Raw genomic sequence first — 23,709 nt, 5'->3', positions numbered from 1 at the left:
CTTCTCCCCTCAAATGCACGGCGTGCCCCATTATCCGCATCCTCCGGCGGGATGGTGCACTTGTTACAGTCACTGATTCTGGCTCATGGCATAGTGACCACGAGTCCTCAGTTTACTTCACAGTCTATTCTTACTTGTTTGTGTTACCTTCCATGGGTTTGGGCAAATGTATGAGGACATGTTTCTGCCATTACAGTAACATAAAGAATCGTTTTCTCACTGCCCTAAAACCCTTTATGACCCATCTACTCCTTTTTCCCTCCCTGATTTTTTGTGGTTCTAAGGATTGATCCCCGGGGCATGCCACCTCCGAACTACACCCCAGGCCCATCTATTTATTTATTTATTTATTTATTTATTTATTTATTTATTTATTTATTTATTTATTTATTATGTCTGTGGTGCTGGGGATGGAACCCAGGGGGCATTCTTCCTTCGAGCTACAGCCCCAGCCCTATATATTTTATTTTTTTTATTCTTTATTTTGAAACAGGGTCTCACTGAGTTGCAAAGGGTCTAAGTCGCTGAGGCTGTCTGTGAACTGCTATCCTCCTGTCTCAGCCTCCCCAGTGCTGGGATCACAAGCTTGTGCCACCACACCCAGCTATCTTTTATTTTTTATTTTGCAGCAGGGTTGTCTAGGTAGCTGAGAGTCTTGCTATGTTGCTGAGGCTGCCCTTGAGCCTGAGATCCTCCTCTTTCAGCCTCCCAAGAACTGGGATTACAGGAATGCACCACCATGCCCAACATAAATATATATTATCACTTTGCAGGTATTGAGCATTGAACTTGATTAAGGGGGAGAAAAGGGCTGCTGCTGCTTAATATGATTCTGTCTGTGAGAGGATCCTAGAATATTGGATCTTATTTTTTCAGCACTTATAGCCCAGGATCCTTGATCCAGCTCATGGTCTTGATCATCATGAAAACACCTCTGCTAGCTGGTATGTGCCAGTCTTGCTCTCTGGAAGGCACAAGTCACATTCAGATGATAGGGTCCTCTCCTAGGCAAGGGATTCTGCAAGATCAAAGAGTGGTCATGGTGGGGTTCAGAGGCCAAAGTAACTGCTGTGTACCAGTGTGTTTCTCTGTCCTTTTAATTTTTTTTTTTTAATTTGGCACATTGTAATTTTACATCATATTGGGATACAGAGTGTCAGGGAAACACACACACAGAGCTCTTGGTCCTTTCCCTGCTCCATCCCTCCTCTCTCCCTGCACATGTCTTTGAGATTGGAATTGGGAATTTTTATATACATTCATAGCATTACTTCAACTGTTATATTCCTTATGGTTTCATCTACCTTCCCTAATACCCCTCAGCCACTTTCCTGAAGTCTCTGCTCACCTATCAGATGTTACCTTTATTCCTACATACTTAGATTTAAAATTTGAGAAATTTTGGAAAATATACTAGAAACAGCAACTATCACCCCAGTAGTGGCAGGGATCTCAGTAGACTCACACGTGGTAATTTCTTCTCTTTGTACACAGAGCCCTGGTTTAGGAGACAGCAAAGTCAGGGGAACTTCAGAGCCCAGTTTCTGGCTGGTAGTGTTGGAGACCTCAGCCTGGGTTTTGACCAGGCAGGAGAGATGCTTCTGTCTGGGTGAGGCTGCCTCCCTTACAAAGCCACCAGGCTTCCTGCTTATTCCCTGTGGCTTCTTCTTAACTTCACATTACTCTCATCATCCTCAGACCTGGGGACTTCTGCTGTGGTCTGTCTCGATGCCTCCTTCCACCTGGGCTTTCCAGCATCAGCTTTCTTGTGGATTTTTGTTCCTGTGCTCTCCATAGCTTAATATGTTCTCTTGATTTAGTATGTTCTCTTTGTGTGTGTATGTGGTGTTGGGGATTGAACCCAGAGGTATTCTACCTCCAAGCTACATCCCCACACCCCTTTCATAAACAGAGTTTCACTAAGTTGCTTAAGGCCTTGCTAAGTTTCTGAGGCTGGCTTTGAATCTGCAATTCTCCTGTCTAATCCTTTTCAGGTACTGGGATTATATACATGAGCCATCATGTCCTGCTCTCTTGATTAACTTTTACCTTTCAGTCTCCATGCTAACCTGTTTCTCAGTCCTTGACCCAGGTCTCTACAATTCCTTGCTGCCTCATTCATTCATTCATTCATTCATTCATTCACTTACTCAGCAATGTGTAATGGCTGCCTGCTTTGGATCAAGTATTATGCAAGGTAAAAAAATAAGCAATGGCTTAGTTGTCATGCTGGGTAAAGAATTTGAAAATATTTACATGCCATGCTGCTTTGTGATGAGAAGTTTTCCCAGATGTTGACATTTACCAGTTCCAGATAAGCAGTCTCAAATGGCCCACTATCTGCTTTAGAGGTTAAACACTTCTGATAAACTATGGCGATATTAGGATCCATGGGGTTAGGAGGGGACTTTTCTATTCTCTTTCTGTGCATATATAAATATAATTTTCTTGAATGAAAAAGAAGAGAGAAGAATCAAAGTATCAACCTAGAGTTGGGTGTGGTGGTGTCCTTTAGAGGCTGAGATAGGAGGATCACAGGTTTAAGGACAGCCTCATGCAAGTAGTGAGACTCTCATCAACCTAGTGAGACCCTGTTTCAACCTAAAAATTAAATAGGGCTGGGGTATAGCATGGAGGTAGAATGCTTCGGGAGGCTTAATCCCTAGTAATACACACACACACACACACACACACACACACAATTAGTCTAGTGTTACTCTCCAAATTCTATGGCCATAGAAGGAAAAGAGTCTGCCACTAAATTAATTTATTAATCAAGTAGATATTTGTGAAGGACCACCCTGTGCCAGGTACCATTCCAGGCTCTAGCTTAGCACCTGTCCTCCTGGTGCTTCTGAGAGTCTGTAACCCTTTAATTAGGGTAGAGATAATCTGGGAAAGGGAGGTAGAGGCACACCCCTCCACAGTACTCACCCAACCCCAGTTCCCCTTCCTCCTTCATCTCCACTCATGTTCTGAAGGAAGTGGCACAAGGAAAGAGGAGTCAGGACTGTAAGGACCATGGATTGTTTTTAGTACACTGGATTAAAAAGAACTTGGGGATAAAGTGTGAATTTATTTAGCAATACGTTATATATGACATTGGCAATATTTTGACCTACGAAAATGAAAATTCCACACATTTCAACATAACAGCTAAAGCCAGTGCTTTGGAGTCAGTGAGGATTTTAGTGTTTCAGATGATGTTTGTAGTGGACAAGCAACAATCTAGACCTGGCTATTAGCACATGGAAAGCAAGACGATCATAATAATTCAAGAATAAGGCAGTGGTGGAGTTTTAAGAAGAAGAATATTAGGAAGTTTATAAGGAGATCTCAATTTAAATACAAGTGTTGCCTTTATATAGTTATGTCATTTGTAGTGAATAATACAACCCGTCTATTTCTACAGAAGTCCTACTTCTGTAAAAATAGAGAGTGTGAGCTACTTGTGCAGTAAGCAGTGTGGTCTGGTGGGTGGAGCTGTGGAATTTTCCCACCCTGTCCACCATCTGCAAATGATGGGTGTCCACACCAGCCATTTGCATTGTAGCCAATAATATTTTTGTTTCTGGTTCTGGTTTTGATGAGGCTCCTGGACAGTATCCTGCAGGTCTGAGGCAGTAGTAGTAGGGTATGGCTATAGCATCTCTTGTCTTAGGGACAGGGGTGCTGGGAAATGGATTTACAGGAATGCTGGACTTTAGACACCATCTAAAAGGATGCAACAAAGCCTTAGCAACTCTTTCCAGAAAGATGAAAAAATGCACACAATTTTGGCTTTTTAATAGTGGATTTTCACTTATGTGAACTAACTTATGTGAAAACTTCATAACTTCAATTTTCAGACACACTAAGATCTATGAAGACTAAAGTGGTATAAAATATCTCTCCATAGAGACCACCCCTAACACAGATAAAGACCTTGAGGGAGCAAAAATTCTGGGACTCTCCTTTTATTCTCTCCAAACTGGTCCTTCCCTTCTGGGAATCCTGAGTCTCACCTCCTGCATCCTCATCACTGAGACCCTGGTGACTGTCAGTGGAGACTCTTATTCCTCCAACAAGGTGAGATCTCCACTCTGAGATGATAGAGGCATAGTTAAATGAAACTCTTTCTGGAACCAATGGGCCGGATCTTAAGCCTTCCTGAGAATTTAAGTGTAATTTAGGAAACTGGAAGAAATTATTGAGTGTGTGTCCTAATCCCCTGAGACTTTCTGTTCATGCTCGGGTGAGCAGCTTTAATCCTCTTCAGTACCCGAGCCCGCTGGATGGGATTCTTAATTACCAGAATCTAATTTCTCCTTCAGGGGCACTACCTGAGTAGCATCTGTCGCTCAAATAAACTCATGTGAAAATAAAGTATTAAAATCAATAATTCGTCTTCGAGGTGAAATGGAACAGAAAAATAACTTTCCTGCTTGCCTGTTCCCTGAGCCCCAGACTGGTTTTTGCTGATGTGCTCATCTCTGGCCTATTTGTGGCTTTCTCTGAGGCTGTGGAAAACTGGGGTATTGTATCGGCTTTCTGCATGTGTACCCGAGATTCCAGAGACTCCAGAGATGTCAGAGAAGCTTCCTCTGGGATGGGGCTGGCTGCGTTTTGGATTTTGCACTTTATGGAAACAAAGACAGAGGCACTAACTTGTTTCAGGAGCCACCAGTCCCCAGGAGATAGCTGTGGCTACTCACACCTGTGGGTCAGGGTGCCCACCTGGACAGCCAGGTTGGCACGAGACCAGACATGATGGGTCCAGTTACCCTGCTGTGACTTGAATGCTGGCTTCTTTTAAACAAATTTCAAGAATCACCTAAGTCCTACATCTTTGGGATATATCTTATTACTACTCATTTCTATGGTGATCCTAAAAAGAACATTTTCAGGACCACCATAAGTTTATCAACTTCTCCTTTGTAAACATAGCTGGCTCCTCCTCTTCTTCCTCTTCCTTCTCTTCTTCCTCTTTTATTCCCCTCCTGCCCGTCTCCTCCTCCTCTTCCTCCTCCTCCTCTGCCTCCTCTTCCTTCTACTACTAGAGACTGAACCCCAGGACATTTAACCTCTAAGCTACACACACCCTGCCCTAATTTATATTTTATTTTGAAACAGAATCTCCTTTAGTTCCCAAAGACTTTGCTAAGTTGCTGAGGCTGGCTTCAAACCTGTGATCCTCCTTTCTCAGCCTCCCAAGTGCTAGGATTACGAGTGTGCACCACCATCCCTGGTGATTGCTTGCTGTTATATGCCAGGTACTAGGGTAGGCATTTTATACCCATCCTCCAACTTCAGTGTCACAGTTACCCTTCAAGGTAGGCATTGCTGTTTTTCTTATCTGCAGAAGACAGAAAAAGTTCAGAGAGGTGAATTGCTTGCTCAGAGTCATGTGGCTAAAGGTGGAATCCAGGGTTCAAAGTCTAGGTGGTATATGACTCTTCCCAATCCATCTGATTCCTCTTTTTCTTTCTTCCATGGAGGAGTAGCTGACACACAAAGGTGGCTCCTATTTAAACCCTCATACTGCCCTGCTGGGAAACCTCAAAAAGCAAGTTGGGTGCATCTATGGTCCCTATGCCCAGCTTCTTCTCCTGGATTGTGTTGCTTGTGTGTCCTGTAGCCTGGTTTATTTTTCTTGTTTAATTATCTTCTTATGTATTATGGAAAGAGAAAGTAAAGACAGTAGGACTTGGGGACAGAGAGGGAGGGGGAGATAATTTCAAAGTGTTTTCAACATTGTAAATAAATGAAGGCAAGGATTTCCTTTGGAATTCTTCACCTCTTCCAAAGCCCAGGGTCACTCCAGTTCTTCCATAAACATGTGATGGGGGCTTCTGGCCATGCAGGTGGAGGTGTGTAGGCTCAAGTGTGTCTAGAGGCTTCAGAGTGCCATTTGTGCAGGAAAGCACCCCCTAGGGACGACCAGAATTCAGGAGGAGGATGCAGGGCCTCCATGCCAATTCAGAGCTGGAATCTGAACTTCTGAAAGACATAAACATCAGTTTGATTGCAATACCTTTCTTCGTATCTGCTACAGAACAGTGGCTGCCCTGCTGTTTTGAGGGTCCCTAATGTGGATGGACAGGATGCACATGGGCCTTTTTGGTAGGAATGTAAAGTTGTAACCATACATCATGCAAGGTGTGGCTGCAAGTCACAAGGGATTATTTCCTTTAAGTGTGGATTGATCTTTGCGATGAGTCCCTGCTAAAAACAAGTCCCCACATTTCCCGCAATAGAGATCACACGTGTTACCCACTGCTTCCTGTGATTATAGAAGAAAGAAACCCAAAGAGCCAGGCGTGGCGGCGCACGCCTGTAATCCCCGCGCTGGGGAGGCAGAGACAGGAGGATCGCGCAGGTTCGCAGCCAGCCTCACGGGCTGGTTTAGGAGACCCTGTTTCCAAATAAAAATGTAAAAATAGGTCTGGGAGTGTAGCCCGGAGGTAGAAGGGCTTCCAGGAACCCCAGTACCACCACCAAAAAAAAAAAAAAAAAAAAGAAAGAAAGAAAGAAAGAAACTGAAAAAGAGCACAAGGAGTTAATCCTGCCCACACAGTAGGGCTATCTGCCTCCCTGGTGGGTCAAGAGGTCGGGGAGAGCTGCAGCCACCACACTGTGCACACACAGCAAGGAAACCACGGGTGACAGTCCGTCAGAGGGGCCAAACTCCCATTATGCAAAGCTTTTCACAAAAATGTGCTTGCCACTTAACTTCCTGAGATTGTAGATATTCCAAAAACGCTCCTGGCTATCGCCGCCGCCTCCCGTCACGGTTCTCCAGCCAACTGGCAATGCTAAAGATTCATAATGTGTCTTTTGCTAACTGGTAATATTTCTGAAATTCACTCTGTCTGAAAACCAGCCGTTTGGAACATTCTGCAGGGCAATTTTGAGGCTCAGCTCTCGAAAAAGGAAAAACAGTCTGGGCAAACCAAATAGCAGAGCGAAGAGTGAGCTCAGGGGCCCTCAGACCTGAGGCCCCGGGGAACTTTGGATTCCCGTGTTAGGGTTTAGTCGTTTTTATGTCTGACATTTCAGAATCTTACATTGGACCACCTCTTCACTTTGGTCTAGGAACCATCGCATTCAGTGTGGGAAAGTCACACCAAGGGGTTTTCTTGTTCATATGCTACATAGCTTTCAGTCTCAACCTCTTCTCAGCAAAAGTAAGCACTCAAGAGATTTCTCTTGGTTGCTCCTCTGCTTCAGCGACAACATCTTCTCCCAACATTCGCCATTCCTATACAGCTGGGTTCTACTGGCCCCATCTCTAGAAAGGGATCATGTGAGAAGACCTCGGCTCTCCCAGATGTTGGCTCTTCCACTTGGATGAGAAGACAATCCCAACCACATCTGTCTGGAGTCCTTAATGGACCAGACAGCCCTTGCTCACCTGGCCACTGCTCTACCATCAGATCCTCCCTCCTCCTGCAGGCAGAGGGCTGGAGTCTGAATGCAGTTTCCTTGGTCCTCCTTGTATAGTCACATCTTCTGTAGACCCCACCAACCCCCTCACTCCTCGACATCCTCTTCCCAAGACTTCACCTGGGCATTTTGGTGCCAAACACCTCTGTCTGCCTGTGATTGGACCCACCTCACTCAGAGTTTCCCAGTAGAGTTTGAAAGTTCAGCGGTGAAGAGTGCAGGGTTTAGTAAGCAGAGTCCAAAGTTCCCCAGTTGTGAAGACCATCTGCCCCACCTAGGAGAGAGCCCCTCTATCAAAGCACAGGCAGAAACCGAAGCAAAGGGGACTCATTCCAAGATAAAGAAGATCAGAGTATTAGAAGGAGCAGACTCTTCCTTTAAAGGACTGCTGGGTGTGTTCAGGATTAACTTGGGTAGAAAGAGTGGACTCTTTTAACTCTATGGCACAAAATTTTTTCGTAAGGATGATAAATGTGGAAAGAAGAGGTGATCATCCAAGAAAGAATTTTTTTTTTTTGGTACTGAGAATTAAACCCAGGGGAAATACCCCCAGCCCCATTTTATTTCATTTTTTTTTTTTTGAAAGAGTCTCACTAGTTTGACGAGCATCTCACTACTTGCGAAGGCTTCCTCAAACCTATGATCCTTCTGTCTCAGACTCCTAAGTACTGGGATTACAGCCATCTGGCTCTAAGATTCTTAAGAGGTGTTCTCAAGATGGGAGGGGGGGAAGAGGGAAATTCCTGAATATACATGTTGTATATTCACAAACATATCAAAGTCAATCACTAAAGCCAAACATGCAAAGGAGGGAGGGGGAGGATATGGGGGCGGGAACTGGGGAAGAGCAAATGTGTGCATGTATGCCTCTACCATCTTGTACTCCATTAAGATGTATGATACCATGTACCAATAAAAATTTTTAAAAAAGATAGTGCTTCTGTGGACAGCCTCACTTTCCATTATCTTCAGCCTCTGGAAGTTTCTACCCTGGGGAAACAGGGTATAGTCAGGGACCCTTCTCAGAGTCACAAAGCTCCTGCCTCCCCTAGTGAGTCTCAAAGTGTTTGGGGAAGGGAGCGGAAGCCTGCAGTGATTTGAGATGGTCCTCATCTTCCTTCCTGGCTCCCAAACCACACCTTCCTTCAGGTGAGGGGGGCTCCAGGAAGAAGTCAGGGGAAGCCCTTTGCGTGTAGAAGCTGAGCTGAGCTGTAGCTGAAGCTGGACTGGGTGTACACAGGTGCAGGATGAAGGTCTGTAGGGGGCTCTCCTGCCAAAGCACAGGGTTTTCAAGGCTGCTTCATTGACTGCTGCTCTGGGCACCCAAGTAGGTTTTTTTTTGGTATGGCTAGGATTTCCAAGCCCCGAGCAAGCCATACATCATGAAATATTGATATGCTTCCACTAGGCTGCCGCACCTGACATTTGATTTATAGCTTTAGGTGTTCTTTTTTAATTCTAAACAGTCAATGAGGATCAAAGGAAATGTCATATTTGTAGTGTTCAAGCTCCGAGTGGCCCCTTCCAAAGCCAGGAAGGGAGTCGCTCCGGGTTGGTTCCTGCCAACTGGCTCTACCCTGGCCCACGGTGGGTGGGGCTTGGAGGGACCCAGCCGTCAGCTGACAGGTAGAGACGTCCCTCCCTCTACGACCCAACATTTCAAATATTTATCACATTAAATATCAACCGCCAGCATATTGCCTTTGTTTAAGCTTTTCACGTTCCAATGATTTTTTATTATTTCCATCGACCAAAATAAATGAAGAAAATGTTTTAGACTCCACTTGAAAGCATGTTAAAATCAATAACTGGATTTTAAAAGATTTAAAATGTCTTGAATACATTCATTTCCAAACATTTTTTTCCCCTCTGATCTTTAAATAGCTTTTCTCGGAGCATAACATTTTTTTTTTAAAGTCAAATATGGAGCATTAAGGGTATAATTACCATTTTAATTATAACTCAATCATCCTATCTGCTTTGCATAGAAATTAAAGCTTTTATGTCAGGATTTTGGGCACTCACAAATGTTCAGGAGCAATTAATGTTAAAAGTTTAATTTTTTTTTAAACTGGGTATGAACTTGGGAGTTCTTCATCTCATTTCTTGCTCAGATGGAAAAGCAGATATGTCCGTATTTGTCATTTCATTTCTCAAGGGACTCCATTTCTACTGTTTGGAGTTTGTTGCTGGATATCTTTTGCGAGAGAGTGGTAGACGGAGGTTGTTAGGGTTTGAGCTCTCTCTGCCCACAATTCTGCTACCTTCTCTGGGCTTTGGCCTTTTTCTACCTTCAGTTTTTCATCCATAAAATGGGGCCATAGCATCCTTATCTGGCAGGAGTGTTCTACAAGATTTTTTATTTTTTGGTACCAGGGATTGAGCCCAGGGACATTCTACCTCCAAGCTACACCCCTAGTCCTGCTTTTTTATATTTATTTATTTATTTATTTATTTATTTATTTATTTATATTTTTGGTGGTACTAGGGTTACACTCCCAGACCTATTTTATACTTTTTTATTTGGAAACAGCCAGCACAGCTGGCTTCGAACCTGCACGATTCTCCTGTCTCTGCCTCCCAAGCGCAGGGATTACAGCGTGGGCCACCACACCCGGCCTGCTTTTCTATTTTTTATTTATTTATTTTTAAAATTTTATTTATTTATTTATTTTTGCGGGTCTGGGGATGGAACCCAGGGTCATTTGACTTCTGAGCTACACCTCCTGCCCTATTTTTTTTTTTTCTTTATTTTTGAAACTGGGTCTCACTAAGTAGCTGAAGCTGTCCGTGAACCGCGATCCTCCGGTCTCAGCCTCCCGAATGCGGGGATTACAAGTGTGCGCCACCATGCCTGGCCTGCTTTTTTATTTTGAAAGAGGATCTCACTAGGTTGATGAGAGTCTCACTACTTACTGAGGCTATCCTTGAACCTGTGATCCTCCTGTCTCAACTTCTCAGGTACTGGGACTACAAGCATGTGCCACCACGTCTGGCTACTATTTGGTTTTCAATATTCAAATAGGGTCTCATTAAGTTGCGAAGGGACAAGCTAAGTTGCTGAGGCTGGTTGCAAACCTATGATTGAGCCTCCTGTTTCAGTCTCCCAAGTATCAGAGTTACAGCCTGTGCCACTATGCCTGGCTATTTCTGAGGCTTAAATGAGTGAAACTCTGTGAGGTGTTGAGCACACTGTGTCTTACCAGAGCATATATCCTGTTCTAGCCTCATTATTTATATAAACCTCCCATTGCTATATGATCTAAAATAATTCCAAGCATTCTGATAGTTATTGATTTTACTCCTGCCCTGAATAGGATTGTGTAAAAAGTGGTAGCGTCTGTTAATCTTTTGTATTCCAGACACACAGAGCTGTTCTTATTAGATCACAAAACAGTGCGAGGCCGCGTGCATTTCACAGGTACAGAGGGCTGTAATATTTTTCTTTTCCTTGGCCAAGGTACTTAACATGGGTTTAAAGTTAACAGAGGGGTGCTTTGAGGGTCTCCATCCATTGTGCATTAATAAAAATGCCATTTGGGCAAAACACAACTTGAGTTTTATTGAATTTAGCTCTGGAGATGAAATATTCAAATGATCGCGTCTTCTCCCCTCCCGTCATTTTCCCACAAGTGAGTGAGGCGCTTGGCTTCTTGCTCCTCAAATGCCAGGTTGCAGTTTTGCACGCGTGTCCTCGCGTATGCGTGTGCATGCCTGTGTACTAAATGCAGCCTTAGCCATTTTTCTCCCAGTTAAAGCCCCAATCTGAGATCTGGTCCATTTCCTCTGAGCTGCCACTGCTGCTGCTGGAAGGAAAAATCATTTTTATGAGCATTGCCGTGGCAAAATAAAATAATTCCATTTTTAGAAAGGCTGTTGAATAGGCCCGTTCTCTCCCTCCCGCCCCTAGCATATTTTTGCTGACTGCCTATTTCTGTTGTACTTTTTATTTTAGCCAATTCTTACGTTTTTGTATTTTTCTCACTTGTGCTTAACACCTTTCCTTTCTACTTTATTAAGGGAAGTGACAATGGAGGCAGGCAGACATAATTTAAAAATGATTATCCTACCACGTCTTCTATACCTTGAATCCGATAACGCTCTCCGAGAGTTAATCACTAAATATCACTTACATAATCAGGCATAATCCTAAAAAGAATTGTATAACCACCAAGAGCCCACATGCACAGTCGATTCCTCTGCAAGTGTCCATGTGGTCCAGGTTTTTCCAGGACAGTGTGGTCTCACATACATTTATTACTTGCCATGAAAAAAAAAGATTAAATAGCTAAGTAAATATGGTACAGTCTCAATAGCTCCGGACGAGGAGTTTTTATATAAATAAGATCACTCTTAAGCCGAGCATGGTGGCGCACGCTTGTAATCCCAGCTTTAGGGAGGCTGAGCCTGGAAGATTGCAGTTCGTGGACAGCCTCAGCTACTTAGCGAGGCCCTTTGCAACTCAGTGAGAACCTGTTTCAAAATAAAGAGACAAGAAGTAGGGCTGGGAGTGTAGCTCAGAGGTAGAACGTCCCCCGCGTTGCATCTCCAGTACCGCAAAAAAAAAAAAAAAAAATCTCTTTCTTAGGTGTCGCCTTCTGACTCAGGTTCTGAGCAGGAGTGTGGTCCCTTTGGATAAATATTCTCTTTTGGATAAATTTGGGCAATTCCACCTGCCCCGCATGCTCAGTGGCCACACCGAGGGCCCCTGGATCTTGCTCTAGCCTGTCAATGGGCACAAGTAGACATGGAGACGTAAGGAAATGAGTCAGTTCTTCTTCTCGCTTGCTCTGGGCTCCTGCAGGTGAGCGGTATCTCTCAGCCAGACGGGCAACTTGTACAACAGCCAGACCTACGCTGCCCTTTTTGCGTTCCCATCTCACTGGCTCCAGGATTGTAACATCCTGTCCATCTCCCTAAACTCAGCTCACTACAGAGTAAGTGGTCCTATTATTCAATTCTTCTTCAATACTTCAGGATGAGGGGGCCGAGTTCCTGCAGCATTCTGACCTATAAAGCCATAATTTTGGGAAAGGACTCTACCCTTTCTAACTGGGTTGAAATGTTTGCTACTTATATATCTACTGCTAAGTGCAATGTGTGTGTGTGTGTGTGTGTGTGTGTGTGTGTGTGTGTGTTTTACTGGGGATTGAACCGAGGAGTGTATTACCTCTGAGCTACATTCCTACTCCCCCTCTTAAAAAATTTGTTTTGAAACAAGACTTCGCTAGGTTATTGAGAGTCTCATTAAATTTCAAAGGCTGGTCTTGAACCTGTGATCCTTCTGTCTCAGCCTCTCAATACTGATTTGAGGGATTAGAGGCCTGTGCCACCACCCCTAGCTTGCCTTGTGCAACTGAAGATGATGGGGCATAAACTATAACGCAGTTAGGCAAAGTAAAATGTGTGTTACTTTCTAATATTATTATGTGGATTTCATAGTAACCTAAACAATTTAAGAAAGAAAAAAAAATCCATAGGTAACAAATCCTGCTGCTAGAGAAGGTGGTACAACTCAAGGAGTATGGCTCAGTGCTGATTTTTTATTTTAGCAACTTCTTGTAGCCCACGATGTACTGGAAGTGCCTTTTAAACTTAAACACTGGCTGTGCCCTGCAGACATTAGGACCAAACACTCATTCAAGAGAGCGACTGGGCTCAGGCTGTGCGCGATAGTGGAAAGTCAAACTAACGGGCAGCAGGAAATCCCAGACGCGTTCTCAGTTGGGGGAGTGGCTTGTGTTCACTTAGTTATTATCTACCCATTCATGTAGAGATTTTCCAGCTCAAGATACAACCATCCAGTGCCTCATTGGCGTGAGGGATGAGGCAGTCAATGACAGAGAAAGCTGGGGTGCCTGGGTGGGGCTTCGGTTCCCGCAGGACTTCTACGAGCATCCATATTCTCATTCATAAGAGGCGATGGCAGTGTTTGCTTATTCAGTTCAGGATTAATACAAAGACCAAGTGTTACAATCCTGGAGCCAGTGAGATGGGAACGCAAACCAAGTGAGCTCATGTTTGGGAATGCCTTTGTGAACTCAAGAGTGTTGTCAAAATCTAATTTGTTCTTGTCACAAAGAATGCCAAAGCGTGAGGGATGCTCTCGTTACTATGTCAGCTACGCACAGGAAAACAACCTCGCTTCTACCCTCAGCACTGGAAAAGGAGTCTCTTAGAACATAGCCTGCAAATTCCGGCAGAGTGGAAAGCTATTACCAGTCTCCAAACAGACATCTCGTCTAGTAGAAAATTATTTGGAACAAGCAGGACAAGTTCCAACTGCTTATAAATATGGATGATGGCCTTATTTTCTGTTGTCTACCATATGAATCATTCTGAAATTCTGGTTGAAGATTATAAACAAGATTTTAGAAACTAAGAATGAGGATAGACATCGAATCTGCACAAGTATTGTCACTCCCTCACAAAATAATAACCATTAAAGCACTGGGAAACCAGTTCAAGAGTAAGGCCAGGTCTATAAGGCAGAACTATTATCTTAGGAATAATACCTTATTACATATAAACACGCAATGCATAATATGAGAGAGAAGACATCCTGAAAGAGCGGAGAAGGAAATTATTATTCAGTGAAGGCTTTTAAGATGACTGAAAGCAAGCATAAGCTTGCCTTTGGATCAGACCTCAAAAGTATATTATAGGTGGATAGAATAAAATGGAGAAATAGCAAAAGAAAGCACAATGAAGGTTTACCAAACTTCCTGAGGATAGGGTAAAAAAAGAAACAACTTTCCAAGACATGAAAGCAGAAAAATCAATAAAACATTTGACAGGTAGATTACATATAAATTAAAAACCTCTCTATATCAAATACTCTTCATTACAATCAAAAGAAAAAAAGCAAAGGAAAACAAAAGACATATCCAGGCTGTGGTGATGGATTAGCATGATCCCAACAAAAATGATTGTGATTGCAATATCTTCATTGATAAGAACTCACAATATCAATTCCTCTCGTGTAAGAACTTGAAAAAAATAGTGTACTTTTTGATGACTGGATACTGATATATATATTTTTAATAGAGCGTCAGAGGCTAGTCAAATCATAGTTTTCTCTTTGCCTTGATCACCAAGATATTCTGTGTTTTGTCATATCGTGTCGATCTTTGGCGTGTCCTGATTCTTTCCCGGGACATTACTGTCCCCCCGGAAATTAGACCTTATGCATCTAATCTCATGATACAGGTGAATTCCTGGCTTGTTAGATAGTAGTGACTTGTCTTTTCCTTACCATATGGAACAATTCCTTTAGCTGGATAACCAGATGTGGAATTACCGGATCGATATGCATGAATGCACACCTCTGAAATCACTGGCATGCATCCAGGTGTATCCACCAGCAGTGTGTGGCAGTAGTACCATGTGCACCAGCATGGTATGTATAAGAGTCACACACACGTAGACTTTGCCTCCTCTCTCTTATTTCAACCAAATTTTATGCCTGCTAAAAAAAAAGTTTCAAGTTGGAGGTGGTCTATAAGAAGGGGGAGGGAGAAAGTGGATATTTGGACTCACTTCCAAACACGACATTCTGTACATATATGAAAATACCAATGTTAGGGAAGGGGGGATGGGGAAGGAGCCAAAGGAAAGCTCAGCAAGTGTTATGTGCATGTGTGTCACTACCACAACGGACTACATTATAACGTGAGGCTATAATGTACCCATACAAATATAAAAATAGGTTTCAAGCTTCCCAGTCCCACTATCCAAAATGAAACGATATATTTAAATTGAGTCATTCACGGCCGGGCGTGGTGGCGCACGCTTGTAATCCCCACGCTTGGGAGGCGGAGACAGGAGGATCGCGCAGGTTCGAAGCCAGCCGCGCTGGCGTAAGAGACCCTGTTTCAAAAATATAAAATAGGTCTGGGAGTGTAGCCCGGAGGAAGAAGGGCTTCCAGGAACCCCAGTACCACCAAAAAAAAAAAAAAATTGAGTCATTCTTACTAAGATCTCTGGATGCTTCTTACAGCTCTGCTTGTCTGGTGCTATGCTTCTGAGAACAAGATATGTCTCAATAAATATATTTTTTAACTCATCAGGGAGGGGCTTTCTAAAATATTTGAATTTTAAAAGAGAGAGAAGGCAGTGACTTTTTTTTTTTGGTGCTGGGGATTGAACCCAGGGGCATTCTATTTCCTCCAAGCCAGACATGCCCCGGCCTTGTTTTATTTTGAAACAGGGTTTCACTAAGTTGTTGAAGGTCTTGCTGGGTTGCTGAGGCTTGCCTTGAATCTGTGATCTGTCTGTTTTAGCCTCCCCAGTAATAGGATGACCACCATACCCTACAATGCAGAGATTTGTCCAAATAACGGAACCAGTCAAATTTAGGGGCCGATAGCCAGTATTTCTCATAACACACCACGTAGATGTTTTGATTTTAGGTGAGCTCATTCTTCTGGGGAAGCCAGTGTCTGAGCTCAAGCAAGGACACAATTTTCTATCTCCAGATATTTGCTTGATGAAGGCAAAGTGTGCTCTCTTGGGCTATGAAAAGCCACCAGACCATGGCCCAGCAGATATCTCTTAGTGGTGATATATACCATTTAATAGCTATCTGCGAAGAGGGAGTTTTTCACACTGAGTTATTTGGTCACTTGGTGTTGGTTTTTAACTATCATTCTGCCAGATAATAGCTGTGAGGAGATTTGCTATCGGTCTGTTAGGTCCTGTTCTTTCTCTAATGGGAGAAAATAATATGGCAAGTTCCAAAATAAGAGACAAGATGAGAAAACAATTCCTGAAGAAGAAAACACTAGAAAGTAGAATGGCCTGGCGAGCAAATGATAAAATGTCAGTTGCTGTTTTTTAAGCACTGTGATAAAGCATTTTGGAGAGAAGACTGTGGGATGTGCTGTGTGGTATTGCAACTATAAACTGAACCAGACAGGTCCAGAATTAGAACCTATGGTGGCACAGGATCGCTAGGATTGTGCTTCAGCAGGAACATATTTTACTGTGAAATGTTCTGATTACATTAAAAAATGTAAAGTTCCCATCCCCTAGACACCAGGTTTCATTTCTACTTCCATCTGTCTGACTGATGTACCATATGACTGTGTAGTTAAAAACCCATATAAGTAATTTGGAACAGAAATCCATCCCTTTGCCTCTTTATGAGTCTCCCCATATGATGGCATTCATATAGAACTCTCTTCCTGGCCAAAGCTCGCCTCACCAAATCTCCTTCCTTCTCTATAGCTGCAATCGGCTCTGCAGTGAACGAGCCCAGTTACATCTTATTCATTTCAAAGGTCCAAGCTGTACTATTGAGAAAGTCCCATTGTCAGAAAAGACTACTGCACCATCTGACATTTTCATACACAGGATATTAGAGGTAGATATAAAATGTCCCCTAAAGAACTTGTCTCATTTATTAATGTTTGGAGCTGATGCAGTTGAGTTGTGAGCGTTATAATTCCAGAAGTGGATAAGTCCAATGTCCTGGATTTACCTGAGTGGTACCTGGTAGGGTGTGAATGGAGGTGGGTCCCTGGGGGTGTGGCCTTGGGATTATATATTTAGTTCCTCCTCCTCCTTTTACTCTTTTTCTTACTTCTGGCCTCTATGATGTGAACACAACTCATGTGCTCCCCCTTCACCATTCCCTGAGAGCCATGGTCCCCAACTTCACACGGACCAGCCCCAAACTGTAAAAAATAAATCTTTCCTCTAGGATTTCTTTAAGCTATGTGGGCCAATATTGCAAGTGATGCTTGGTTGCTAAGAAGGGGTCCTTGGGGGTGTTGCCCTGGGGATGCTATGTCCTTCCTTTCCTCTCTGCTGCATCTCTGCTTCCAGCTTCCATAGTGTGAGAGCAAAGCCATGTGCTTGCACCATCTCTCCAATTTCCACCACCACCCCCTGAGCTTCAGAATCTCCACAAAACTGAACCCAGGATCTGCAAATAAGGATTCCCTGCTCTAAGTTGTGTGGTCAGTTGCTTTGGATTAAAGTAGTGGGAATGTTGACTGAGACACCCCCATACTTTAATGGGGAAGGAGGGAGGTAGGTAGGTTCCTAGACCCAGTGCCTGCCTCTGGGCTTCTCTCCTTCTATGTGGGAAGGAGAAGTGGGAGAAAGAAAAGCAAGCATGGAAACACGGGGAGAAGTTCTGCCACACACTGTGGACCCCAAGAACTGGGGTTGACATCTAGAGATCCCTCTGGTTTGTTTCCATTGTTGTCTCCACCTGTGTCCTCAGAGTAGCCCAAGCACTGGGCTTAGGAGACATGAATGGGTCCCATACCAGGGAAAAGTGCAGGCCTCAAAATTCCTTGCTTCTTTTTAATGAAAGTATTTGAACCTTGGTAAGAGGTGTTGGGAGAGATAAAAATAATTAAGGATAGGTCATAAACTTGACTTCCTGTGTTTGGTTCTAAATCCTACTTTTTATTGGCAGAAAGGACTCCAACCCATTTGCTGAGAAGCTTGGTAGACACTGTCTGTCTTGGAAACTATTTTATCTTTTTTTTAAAATAAAGAATCTCAGTATAGTGTAGAAAAAACCCCACCTAGGTTCAGAGCCAGATGGACTTTAGTTTAAATCCAAATTTTGTGTTCTCTCTCTCTGCCCCTTTCATTCCTCCTTCGTGCACTTTTTTTTTATAGTTCTACAAACTCTTTTGTGCTGAATTTTTTTCATTACTAATGATGGCATAGGCCATAAACGATTAATTAGTTTAGAGAGCTTCAGCAAACTGGAGAATTATGAGAAAATAACAAAGGGATATCTATGAGGCCAATATTGAGGAATGATACTAAAATATATATTAAAAACAGGCAAGAAAATATAAAGCATATATATCTTCTAAGTACAGAGTAGTGAGAGATTTAGAAAAAATAGTGTACTCAATATATTCTATTTAAGAAGAAAGGGTATTTTGTTAGTAATGAGTTTTATACAAATTAGTAAAGCATAATGTTTGGAGCTTAACAATATAATTTCCAATTACTTCTAAAGTCAAGTATGAGTCACTTCTTATTTTTAAATGATGTCAGTAACTAAGATGGCATGGATAGCAAAGAATTGGAACAGACTTGATTTGACTGTGATGCATTATGCACTGGGAGGAAGCATGAACTCAACTCTGCTAAATCTTTGTGATGGTGCTAGAATAAAAAAAAAATGCAGGTCTGTGAGTGGACAGTTCTTAAAAAGGACATCAGGGCTTCAAAAGAGTATTGGGTTTAAAAAACAGAGATGCGGACAAAAGTGACTTTATCTTATTAATGGAATTCATATAGAACACATTTAGAATAGAGTCTAGCACCTAGTACTTCTGTACAAATTTTAGTTAATATAGGCATCGTGATATTCATCACTTCACAGATTTTTATTTTTATTTATTTTTGTAGCTCCAGAACTTGCACCCAGAGCCTTGTGCATGCTAGGCAAGTGCTCTATCATTGACCTATACTCCCAGATGCTCATAGATTATTTAGCATATTCTAAAGTTGTAAAAATAATACACTGTTAGGATCTGTATGTTAAAAATTACAATGTACTGATGAAAAAACAAGGAAGATCTCAATTATTGGATCTACATTCTGTATTCATGGATTAGAGGACTCATGTGGTAGAAATGTCACTTCTCTCCAAATTGACCTAGAGTTAATGCAGTTCTTATCAAAATGCCAGCAAACATTTCCTGGACATTGACAAGCTTATTCTAAAAATAAGAAGTCAAACCATAAATTCTAGGATAACTGAAACATCTACCTGAGGAGAAAGAGAAATAAAGTGGAAGGAATCACTTTACCCAATATTCATGTTAACTCTGCAGCTCCAGCAATCAATTCTTTGGAGTCTGTGGATGGATAGATACATAGATCAATGGGGTAGAATAGAGAACCCTGGAATGAACTCACACATATGCCTAGTTAATTTTACAAAGGCACCAAGAAAATGTAATGGAGAAAGCCTATTCCACAAAAGGTGCTGGAGCCATTGGGCTTTTTGTAGGCAAAAAAGGAGAAAAGAATGTCATTGTGAATTGGAAAGGCCATATTTTAAAATTAGAGCATATATTTAAACTATAAAGAAGAAAGAACAAAAGAAATTTTTTGGTATCTAGAGCAAGTGGAAGAGTTCTTAGACTTGACACCAAAAGCAAAATCAAGAACTTGATGCCATTCAAATTGAACACTTTCATTCCATGAAAGACAATCTCCAACCTGTGAGAAAATATTTGCAAATTGCATTTCTGACAAATAGCATGTATCCAGGATATACAAATGATCCTTAAAACCGACCACTATAAACAAAATTAAATTAGAAATTGGGCAAAGGACAGGAAGGCATTTCATTAAGGAGAACTTGCAGATGGCAGATGACCACATGAGATGTTCAGCTTCACTAGTCACTCGGAAAGTATAAATAAAAGCCACATGAGATATTAGTGCACGCCAGGCACAATGGCTAAACTAAGAAGTCACGGCCTCATCAAATCCTGGTGAGGCTGTGAGAAAACCAGACCACCTGTGTTTTTCTAGTGGAGTATAAGATGGTACAATTACTCTGAATGAAAGATAGTTTGGCAGCTTCTTATTAAACATATGATGACCATACAATCCAGAAATTCAACTCTTCCATTTTCAGGGAAATGGACATCTATGTGTACACACACACACACACACACACACACACACACACACACACACTATGCTAACTTATATAGCAACCCTATTTACAAAAGACCCAAACTAGAATTAGCCTGGATCATCATCTTCTTCTTCTTCTTCTTCTTCTTCTTCTTCTTCTTCTTCTTCTTCTTCTTCTTCTTCTTCTTCTTCTTCTTCTTCTTCTTCTTCTTCTTCTTTTTTGGTGGTACTGGGGGTGGAACTCAGATGTTCTTTAATAAATACATGGTTAAACAAATTGTGAAACAGCCTTATCATGGGATGTGACTTGGCATTAAAATGATGAACTATGGATATACACAACAGCCTGGACGAATCTCCAGAGCGTGATGCTAAGGGAAAAAAGATGATCCCAAATCCGTAATGTATGACTCTGTTTACAATATACATGGAAGAGGGAAAATGGGGAGGTGGGGTGGCCCACCAAGTGCTGTGTGCATGTATGTCATTGTCAATATGATTGACATTATGATGTGAGAATATAATGTACCAATAAAAGCACATTAAGAATATTCATGGAATGGGAAAATTATAGAAATGGAGAACAGACCAGAGGTTAAGTATATAGAAATTGTAAAAGGGCAGGGGATGTGCCATGTCTTGAGTGCGGGTGTGATCATACAAGTACCACTTGATAGACCCTTATGTAGAAGATTGTTCACTGTATTGACAGTGGTTGTGGAACATACAACTAATCACAAGTACAATTATAACTGGAAAAATTTGAATATGATTGGTGGATTTTATTAATGCTTATATCCCGGCTGTGATAAATTGTGCTGTAGTTTTGCAAGATGTAATTATTGAGGGACACTGGTTAAAGGGTACATAAAAATTGTACTGTAGTTTTGCAAGATGTAATTATCAAGGGGCACTGGGTAAAGAGAACTTCTCAGCAATACTTCCTAAAATAGAATGCTTATTTATGATTATCAAAATAAAATTTAAGCCAGATGTGGTAGAGCATGCTTGTAATCCCAGTACTTAAGAGGCTGAGACAGGAGGATCGCAGGTTCAAATCAAGGTCAGCCTCAGCAACACAGTGAGAACTTCCACAATTTAGTGAGACCCTGTTTTAAAATAAAACATAAAAGGGCTGGGCATATATCTCAGAGGTAGAATGCCCCCTGTGTTCAATCCCCAGTACCATGTGCGTGTGTGCATGTGTGTGCGTGCATGCGCGTGTGCACACACATACACACACAAATTAAAAAATCACCCTCTGTTTCTGCAACACACATACACAAAGTCCTGAGCCTCATTCCAGACCTACAAATCTGAATATTTGGGCAGGGAAGTCAAGGTGTTTGTCTGCCAAGCAAAGTCCCTGAGTGATTGTGTGCACCAATCCTGGTGCACAGGTGGTATCTAGAAGCCACCATAGACTGAATCCCTCTGATCTTGGGTTTTACTTGTGAGTATATCCAGAGCACAGGGCAGTGGCACCTGTATACACCTCTCTTTACCTCTTGATAAGGACTTCTGACTCTTTATAAGTAATTTTCTCCCCATTGCTCTTGAACCCCAAGTGTATTCTACATTCTTAACTTTATTTTAAATCATTTGAGAACAAGGGCTAATAACCTTACATCCTAGCCATGTTACTTCATTTAACATACTATAAACAATTAGGGTAAAACTTGAAGTAATAAATGGAAGTTGACTTTACTCCATTTCTAAATACTTTTCTCATTTAGGAAAATAAATAAGAAAAGTATCAAAATAGTAGTCTTTTTATGTTACTAGGTCTCCTTTCAAACTCCACCATGGTATTCCCCAGAAAGTGGTGCTACCATGATGCCACCATGATATTCACCAATACCTGACACCTACTTTACAGATCCATACTGGAGATTCAAATTTCCTTCTACCTCCTGAGAATAGAAGAAGAGCATCTAAGATATAGTAAAGTGATGGGAACCCACCTTTCTTCAAACAGATACCTAAGGATGGGTCTATGGAGGTGAACATATGCATACTAACTGTGTGTGCTAGAAGCAAATTGATCTTCTCAAATCACCAGGCTGTAGTGGCACTGTATAAAGTCTGATAACTTTTCAGCTGCATATAATTTCTGTTATGTTTAATTTACAGTTTGCTTCAAAGATACAGTTTACTTAATCAGCTTTCTCCTAGGAAGCCATTAGCAAAAAAGGAAGGCAAAAAAGTTAAAGCAATAAAGTAACATAAAGAAATTCTAATCTTGGGCAATCGAATATAAGTAAATTTGACCTTTTCTATTTGGTAAACTTTGCTTAAATTATGGTGTTGTCTAGAGAGTAAATCATAGGGAAAACAAATCACTTACATGAGTTTAAGTGTATACTTTTAGGAGCTTTGCAAAACAGAAAGCTAAACAGATATTAGTTTATAAACCATTGATTAGAATGCTTCAAGGAGTGTTCTTGGTAATTGATTCAATTCCTTCATTTGAAAAATACCAGAGTGATCGATAAACTTGATGTAAGAAACTTTCATGGTGCAAAAAATAGAATTATTTACTTTTTTTTTTTTGGTGGTACTGGGGTTCCTGGAAGCCCTTCTACCTCTGGGCTACACTCCCAGACCTATTTTATATTTTTATTTGGAAACAAGGTCTCTTAAGCCAGTGTGGCTGGCTTCAAACCTGTGTGATCCTCCTGTCTCTGCCTCCCAAGCACGGGGATTATAAGCGTGTGCCACCATGCCTGGCACAAATTATTTACTTTTTAAAATTACTTTGTCACATTGGAGAAGCAATAAGGGTGATGTAGCAGAAGAGTCATAAATGAAGATTAAGATGATACCTGCACTGATTTTATCTGTCATATTTTTTTACTTTTTAAAGATACTTTTATTGGTGCGTTGTAATTATACATCGTAGTGAGATGCAAAGTAATACAAACACACATGCACACAGCATTTGGTAGATTTCACTCCACTCTCTACCCTGTCCCCTCTTCCTTTCTCCTGAAGTTAGTGCGATTGGTGGTGATACTTTCATGCATGGATACGACCTTATTGGAACGGTTCCCTTCTTCAAGCCTCATTTTTCTCTTTCTACCTTCCTCCCCCAATCTTCTCCAACTATTGTACTGGTTTATCTCATTTGACTTCAGTTCCTTTTAACTTATCTGACTTGAGTTATTGCATGCTCCTCCAAGATTTCTCACTTCACGTTATTGCTAATGACAATGAACATTTCCCCCCATATATTTGTTGGCCATTTATTTGTATTTCTTCTTTTGAGATGTATCTATTCAGTTCAATAGCCCACTTTAAAAGTGGGTTCATTGTTTTTTGTTGTTAAGTGTTGTGATCAGTCACTCTTTTTCTACAAACTTGAGGAAGTACTTTTGATCCTGTACATTTACTCTATTCCTGCAAAACCCAAAGAGCCGAGGAAGACAATAAGTAGGAAAAAAAAAACAAAAAACAAAAAACAAACTAAGAAAACAAGAACATGAAACACTCCCAAAGGATACTTTTTGGATCCTTGCCTATGCCAAGAACCTCGACCAAAGTGGGAATGGAGAAAAATAAGTTGCCGCCTTTAATTTTACCACAGAAGGGACAGGCAGGAAACAAGTGATTAAGATGCAGGGGGACACCACGTAATAATATTGCACATCTGAC

The 23,709-nt window shown here is 41.7% G+C and overlaps 1 protein-coding gene across 1 annotated transcript in view; it reads right to left on the bottom strand.

Annotated features, from left to right (window-relative positions):
• ADARB2 (adenosine deaminase RNA specific B2 (inactive)) overlaps window positions 1–23,709 on the bottom strand; it is a gene marked incomplete at both ends in the record, with an annotated part of 517,782 nt that overhangs the window by 104,707 nt on the left and 389,366 nt on the right. The gene's annotated exons all lie outside the window — the stretch shown is intronic.

This window comes from Muscardinus avellanarius (assembly GCF_963383645.1).
Source record: "Muscardinus avellanarius genome assembly, chromosome: 20".
In the NCBI taxonomy this organism is placed as follows: domain Eukaryota; kingdom Metazoa; phylum Chordata; class Mammalia; order Rodentia; family Gliridae; genus Muscardinus; species Muscardinus avellanarius.
Note: the sequence above shows the minus strand (reverse complement) of the source record. Positions and strands in the feature narration are given on the sequence as shown.